This window comes from Arachis ipaensis, chromosome B06 (assembly GCF_000816755.2).
Source record: "Arachis ipaensis cultivar K30076 chromosome B06, Araip1.1, whole genome shotgun sequence".
Lineage (NCBI taxonomy): Eukaryota > Viridiplantae > Streptophyta > Magnoliopsida > Fabales > Fabaceae > Arachis > Arachis ipaensis.
Window position 1 is genome coordinate 103,068,761 of NC_029790.2, and position 8,547 is coordinate 103,077,307.

Here is an 8,547-nt window from a genome sequence, read left to right on the forward strand (position 1 = left end):
CCTTGAGACAAAACATTTAGAGTCGAGATCAAATGCAATTAACGGAGTATGCCAAAGGCTTTGAGTACCACTGTCTGGGAGTAACTGAAAAGAAAAAAAGGAGAGAAAAATCAGAATTTAGAAAGAGTTCCCCAGTCAAGTGCTTGTGGTGTTTCTGTGTCAAGTAAAGCTTGAGACAAAACATTTAAAGTCACGGCTAGGCTCAAGGTGCAAAGCACCAAAGAAAAGAGAATTAAAGTAAATTCTGCTGTGTTCAAGGATTAAACTGGAGTATAAAGATCAGAGAATTCATAATATGATCCGGATTTCCAATTCCGAATGACACTGACATTCCTCTGATTCAAAGGAGAGTGAGATGCCAAAACTATTCAGAGCTACAATGAATAAACCCCATTTTTAAGAGTAGGCTTGAGCATGAATAAACTCTCACTTCCCATGCAAATTCACATCTTAATCATGTACTTATTTTGGTTGCTTGAGGACAAGCAACAATTCAAGTTTGGTGTTGTGATGCGTGAGCATCTTCTCTATCTTTTCCTAGTGAATTTGCATTCAAATTGTTGAATTTAATCAAGATTTAAATATATTTTAGCCACTATAGATGCTACTTTGAGTTGTGTTCATTTCCATTTATTTCATGTAGCATTTGGATGGATTTGACGGAGTTTTATAGCAGAAAAGGAAGAAAGCGAGTGATGCTGTCAACCCCAACCTCCTTGCACTCAAACAGAAATAACTTGAGCTATATAGGTCCAATTGATGTGATTCTAGCGGCATTAGAAAGCTAACTTCCGGAGCTTTCCAATGATGTATAATAGTGCACACTTCTTCTTCAGAATTCTCGGCCTCCTCCACGTTGAACTTGAGCTTTTTCAAGTTCAGAGTCCACGTACAAAGGAAGAATCACACATTATCCACGCTGAACTTGAGAATTTCCAAGTTCAGCATGGACTCAAGGAACTCACTCAAAGAGACACAGCCTCATCCACGCTGAACTTGAGAATTTTCAAGTTCAGCATGGACCTTAATACACAAGTGATCCTAGCGTCCAAACTGAAGCCATTCAAAGATTTATTTTAATTTTGAATTAAGTTTATTTTATTTATAAATAGGAAAAGATATTATTTTAGTTTTAGAAAATATAATTTACATTAATTAGGATTAGATATAAAAGGGAAAAGAATCAGCCCTTCGGGCTTCTCTCTCTTCTCTTCTACCTCATTCCGCAATTTACAGTTTTTGAGAATCCTTATTTTCTCTCTGAACCATGAGCAACTAAACCTCCATTGTTAAGGTTAGGAGCTTTGTCTATTGTATGGATTGATACTATTATTTTTCTATTTTAATTCATGTATTGATTTATAATTCAAGAATTGTTTTCGTTCTTTATCTTATGAATTTGGGTGGAACGGAAGTATGACCCTCTTTCTAATTGAGTTCTTGTATAACTTGGAAAAGCTCTTTACTTGAATAACAGCTTGAAAACATATTCTCCTAAATTTCTAATTATCTGGACTTAACGGGATACGTGACATATAATCCTCTTATATTTGGGTAATTAGGATTTCTGTGGCATATAAACTAGAATTGAACTTCACCCTCTAATTGGAATTAAGTGAGCAAGGAATTGGCGGTTGATGAAAGTTAGAGTAGACTAAGAAGGTCTAAGGAATTAGGGCTTAGTCATATATAGTTTGCCATGAATTGAATCTTGCATGATTAAAATAGTTAGTAAAAAATGTCAATCCGGAAAATAGATAACTCTGAAGCCTTAACTGTTTCTCCATATATTATTCATAACTCGTTTACTGCTTGCTTTCTAATTTACTGAATTTACTGTTTAATGCTTTTGAACTCTTAAACACCATTTTCTGCTTGTCTAACTAAGTAAATTAATCAACCATTGTTGCCTAGTCCATCAATCCTCATGGGATCGATCCTCACTCACCTGAGGTATTACTTGGTACGACCCGGTGCACTTGCCGGTTAGTCTGTGGTTAGAAATTCCGCACTACTAATTCAACAAAAAACAAATATCTAAAATCATTATTAAAATGAAGAAAGGTTCTTTAATGAAATTTTAAAGTTGTTTAATCATAACTAAAATAGAATAAAATTGTTCAGACAACTATGAGTTATTACAAAAGATGTTCATCCAAGACCCAAATATCGGGTCATTCAAACTACCAAAATCGAGGGAAACTAAAAAGGAGCGATCTGCTCTCTTGCGACAACATCCTCGACTCGGACGGAAGGAGTCGGGTCATACTAAAAAACTGGCATGGCAGGAATCAGACCAGTTGGAGAAGAAGGGAGCTCGTCACTATTGACCTTGTTCCCAGGAGGAACCTAGGGATTTTGGGTCGGGCAAAGGAACCTCCTCATCTTCCTCGGGAGCAGGGACGATATTCCCGGTTACCACAATGTTGTTCTGGTGATCAGGGAAAGGTCCACTTCAGGAGCAATGACACGAAACTGGACTTTTAGATTTGCAAACATTTCGTCCATCCCCTTAGCCACAAATTCTTCAAGTTCTGCATATTTATCTCGGGCCTTAGTTAGCTCATCCACAAGGTCGAACCTCTCCCCAAAGTCGCAAGTGTAGCTTTCCTCGGCTTTCTTTCTCAAACCCTCTGGCATAGCCAAGGCCGCCTCTGCTTATTTTTCCTTGGCCCGAGATTTACTCAAGCGGATAGCAATGCATCCCTCTCCTCATCAAGCTCCCTTTTTGTCTCCTTTAGAGAAACCACCTTGGCCTGTGAAGCTACTAACGAACTGTGGGTGGCACTAAGGGAAGTCTTCTCTAACTCTCTAGCCAAGGCTACACATACGCCTGCCGTCCGAATTCCACCTCGGGCTAAGAGCTGAAGATGGTTTTTGATGGACACATCATCCATACTAATGTGGCTATAAAGAAGAATATGCTTTTCACTCCAAGCAAGCCCTCAAAGCCCTGGTCGTATATACCCTCCAATTCAACAGTCTTCTGACTTTTAGGATTCGGTTCAAAGGAAGAAGGTAGAGGACAGACCACTACACTGTCCGAGGTGGAAAGAGGAGGAATTGGTCGAGACGCTGGACAGGTATAACCTTTTGAGAGGCTGACACTCATGAGTCTGACTTTGAGGGTGAGGACAAGGCAGCAGTTCCACTAACTTTCTTTAATTGTACTCCCTGATAAACCCATATTTTATGATATATTTGGTGCTTAATTTGAGTGATTTATTCAATCCTTCACCCACTTATTCATATTAATTGCATGGTTTTACTTTACCTTCCTTATTATGTGATGTATGTGAAAAACATGTTTTCTATGCTTTAAAATTAATTATTTTAACTACCTTTATTTCCATTCGATGCCGTGATTAGTGTGTTGACTAGTTTCAGATCTACTAAGGCAGGAATGACTTAAAGGATGGAAAAGAAAACATACAAAAATGGAAGGAAAGCACAAAACGGAGCTTCTAAAGAAACTGGTATCCACGCGATCGCATGGGCGATGCGGATGCATGCCAAGCGCGAATCAACAGTGACGCGGCCGCATGACTGACGCGACCGCGCGCCTTAAGCAAAACACACATGACGCGGTCGCATGACTGACGCGATCTCGTGACAAGAAAAGCTCCGAATGACGCGACCGCGTGACCCACGCGGACGCGTGACAGAGGCCACGCACCAGAAATTACAGAAAACGCTCCCAGCGATTTCTGAAGCCCTTTTTGGCCCAAATCCAAGTCCAGAAGGCATAGGCCAGAGGTTATAAAGTGTGGGAATGCATCCATTCAAAGGGAGCTCGCCAATTTAGTTGCTTTCCATGATTTAGGTTAGTCTTGAGAGAGGCTCTCTCCTTTCTCTCTTAGGATTTAGGACTTCTGTTAGTTTTAGGAGTAACTCTCAATCCCAAGTTCTTTATTTTTATTTATTTTCCCAATTTAGTTTATGAACTCTTCATGTTAGATTATAATTTATCTTATTAATGTTATTTGGGGTATTTCAGTTATTGATTGATTTCTTTAATTTATGTTATTGTTGCTTTACATCTGAAGGCATTTTTATTCCAGCAAATTTACTTTTCCTCTTTTGGTCTTGGTTAAGAAAGCAGTAACTCAGGAGTTATCTTATCTCAACATAATTGATAACTGTTATCTTTGCTAATTGTACTGAGCTTCAATGATCCCAACCTCTTTTTAGGAAATAAATAGGATTCGAAGATCAAACTAATTAGTCCCTTGACTTTCCTTTGCTTTAGTAAAGGTTAACTAAGTGGAATTAAGATTCAACTTTCGTTGTTTTTTATAAGGATAACTAAGTCTGGACTTCCAATTTCTCATACCTTGCCAAAAGTTTATTTTACAGTTATTTATTTAATTTTAATTACCATTTAAATTATTTGTCATATTTGTTCCTCATTCTTTAAACCTCAAATTTACAATCTCCATAACCAATAAAAAGAATATACTTCCCTGCAGTACCTTGAGAAGATGACCCGAGGTTTGAATACTTCGGTTATCAATTTATTTAAGGGGTTTGGTACTTGTGACAACCAAAATTTTTGTACGAAGGGATTTCTGTTGGTTTAGAATCTATATCTACAACGCGACTATTTTTATAAAATTCTTTACTAGCAAAAATCCCAACGTCAAAAAATTGGCGCCGTTGCCGGGGAACTGCTAACGTGTGCCTTATTATTGGTTATTGTAAATATTTTTATTTTACTTGTTTACTTATTTCTATTTTTTCTTTTTAATTTTATTTGCTACTATGAACTCTCACCCTTCTCGCTTTGTGTTTGGTTCTAACTTTGTTGGAGGAAATAGAAGTTACAGTAGGAATATGTATCAAGGTTAGACCAATCAAGGATGGATGGAGCCAAGAGGATCTAATCAACCCTTTAGGCAACAACACCCTCCAAGATATCATGGGCAACGACCATTCTACAATTCACACCCAGCTGATAGATATGGTGGACAACCTTGTAACTACCAACAAGCCCCACCCCGTGCCTATAGACCATCCTCTCGACATAACCTCGAACCACCACACTCACAAGCTTCTCTTAACCAATCGCCACCACATGATCCCTATTTACCCCATTACCAATTCAATCACTCCCAAGCACCACCACTTTCCTATGTTTCATGTCCAAATCCATCACCCCAAGAATCAGAGGTTCGCCTCAAGGAAGCAGTAAATAAGCTTCAAACAATCATTCGACAACTGGAGCAAGCAGTAATTCAATTAGCTTCTAGACGTTCGAACATTCAAGGACCAACCACAACCCCATATGGACAATCTAACGAAGAGCGTAGCATGAAGGAAATACTAGAAACTCAAGTGAACAAGACAGAGAATGAATTCGTACTAGAACAAGTAGAAGAAGCTGTCATTACGCAAGAAGAAGAGTTGGTTGAAGATCTAGGAGATGCTGAACCTCCATAGGAATTCAGAGCTGAGGAGAACTCCGTCAAGGACGTTACAGTTGATGCTAAGGAGGACAGTACACAATCTCCAAGGCAAGTCGTTTATGAAGAACTAGACGGAATAACCCAGGACACAAATTTCCTTGATGATGATAGTCACAAGTCAAGTTCTCTTAGTGATGAACTTGCATCCGCAAGTGAATTCTCTGAGATCGAAGAATCTTCCCCAAATGAATACGAAGATGATGCAGAGGTGGATTTCTCCCAACTTCCAATCTATGACTCGAGTGATGAGGAAGACACAGAAGACTTTGACCAGGGCACAGATGCATTTGAAGAATCTTGCAAAGAAGTGGAGGAATTCACAGAAGAGCACAAGGGAGTAGAACTTACAGAACCACCGGAAACACCTTCCCCAAGGCCATTACCACCCAATACAAGCTTCAAGTGGGTACAATCCTTAACCTTTAACTTTACTTTTTCACTTGAATATGGTTTGCTTGAAACAGATGGCCAGCTTAGAGCTCTCTGCGGCTTTAAGAGTAAGAGGGAAATGGCTCGTGCTCAGAGCTAGTGCACAAAGTTCAATAAGATCCCACACTTCAACTTGAAGTGCACGGATTGGTATCATGTTCAATTGAATGGATCTAGGAAAACGTTTGGTCACCATGGTGATAATCTACTTTATAAACCGCCCGGATGGAAAAATATAGAACAAGACGGAGGCGGATTTAATAGCAAAGTTTGGGATCCTGGAATCTATTCCGACATTCGTCATTCCGGGAGCCTAAAAATTTGTTTGAAGCTGCTCAGGAGCTTTACATGCCTAGTTTGGGACCCCGGAGGCTATTGGCATTCCAAGCATTGGTGGAGATTTTTGGATGAATTTAAACATAAACCGCCATAACAGGAAGCTCTTCCAATGTCCAACTTAAGGACTTTAACTAAAAGTGCTAGGTGGGAGACAACCCACCATGGTATGATCGTTCATTTTTCAATTTCTATTTCATTTCGTTTGTCTAAATGTTTTATTTTATTTTATAATATTGAACCTGGAATTTTGCATCGCATTCATATTAATCATTGCTTTCTGCATACTGCATAAAAAAAAGAAAAAGAAAAAGGGTGCGCGACGCGACCGCATCGCTTATGCGATCGCGTCATATTGCGAAAAACACTACCCACACGACCGCGTCATCCACGCGGCCGCGTGATCTGGAGATCGACGTAAAAATCCAACGTCCAAAAAGTTAGGCTGAAATCGTGCGGCCATTGTGCGTTTTGCACAAAATGCCCACGCGATCGCATGCCTCATGCGATCGCGTCACTTGGACACAATCAATCCCACGCGATCACGTGAGCGACGCGATCGCGTCGCATGGATTGCACAACACCCCAAAAGGAGACAGAGAGTTGCGCGGAAACGACGCTGGATTCGTGCGTTTCGCACAAATTCCAGCGACGTGATCGCATGCCCCAGGTGATCGCGTCATTCACTCTTTTAGCCATTCCATGCGATCGCGTGCCCTATGCAATCGCATCACCCCCCATTTCGCTCCAGCCACGCGACCGCATGCCCCACGCGGCCGCGTGGATTCAAATTTATAACCCCCAACCACGCGAACCCTATCAGTCGCTACCAGGTTCCAACGAATGCCACCCTTCTATCCTTAGTCGTTATTTCATTATTTTCTGTTTATGTTCATGTTTAGGCTAGTTAGATATGCATGTTGTAGTGGATTTTAGGTTGTTAGGTAGCCTAGGATGTGGTTAGTGGATTTATGCCTGTTTACTTGCACTGTTCATATTTCTATTTTGTAATTCTACTGTTGCTGTGATGTTTGTCATGTTCATATGCTGTGATTTCTTATTTCTTGCTGCTCTTTACACTGCATTTTCATGATTATATTCCTTATATGTAATTGCAAGCTTTAATCTTAATTCATATGAACTATTTGATTGCTATTTATTTTCCAGGACAATCCAATTTTAGCCGGAATGCTGCCCAAATTTTTGTAAAATGTTTTCATTCATGTTTTGGTTTTGGCATTTTGAATTATGCTTTCCTCTGCTTTACCCAAACCCATTCATGAATGCCAGGCACGCATTCTTATTCTCTTTGATTTCCTGGTTCATATATTGCATTTTTTATGTTTGATTCCAATTTTTGCCTTCTCTATATCTATTTGAATCAGCATCAACCTGTTTTCCTTGTTTGGTTATGAGTTACTTATAGTCCCTACCTGTGAATCCTTGTTACTTGGAATATTTTCATTATGCCACTTACTTTAACCCACTTTTCACTAACCTCCTAATTTTAACTTTCTAAACACTTTTTCAGTTCTGACCACACTAACCTTTTAAATTCTTTTTTCTGGTTTTTCACTTTCTTTTAACCCTCTAACCATGGCATAATGATAATTTTTCTATTTAACATGAATTCAATTACATTTTGGATTGTGAATTTTTCCTTTCAAACTTTTAACTCCTATACAATCCTTGATGCACATTTCCTTAACTCATTTACCTCATTCTAATTCTCCTTTGCCACTTTGTGTTTCTTTTGACTATTTGCCTATTTGTTTTCCTATTTTTTTATATATATCCTCATTTTCTATTTTTCAGGATATCAGATACCCATAGAAAGGGAAAAGGAAAGGCTACCACTGGCAAACGTAAGAGAGGAATATCATCTATGTCTATCATAGATCTCATGCATGATGCCTCCTGGCGGGAGAAACATTTCACCCCGCAGGAGAAGGCCGACCAGCTGCTCCCTGCTAATGACCCAGTAAAGTTTGCAAACTGATACTGTGAGCTGAAGTATCCGGTATTCGCAAATTCCAGGAACCTATACCTGGAAAGGACCTTGAAGATCCCATAAGAACTCCAGCAATACACCTCTGACCAGATCAAACAAAGAGGCTAGTTCTTCCTGGAGAGACCCCTGACTGAGGTCAATGCATCTTGGGTTAGAGAATTCTACTACAATTACTTCAAGACCTCCCTAGATGCAGTGAACCTCAGAGGAAAGCAGATTTTGGTTACTGAAGAGGCAATAGAAGAGGTTTTGAAGCTTCTGCCTAAATCTGATCAGCCAGATGGTTATCAGAAAGCTGAGGAAGAA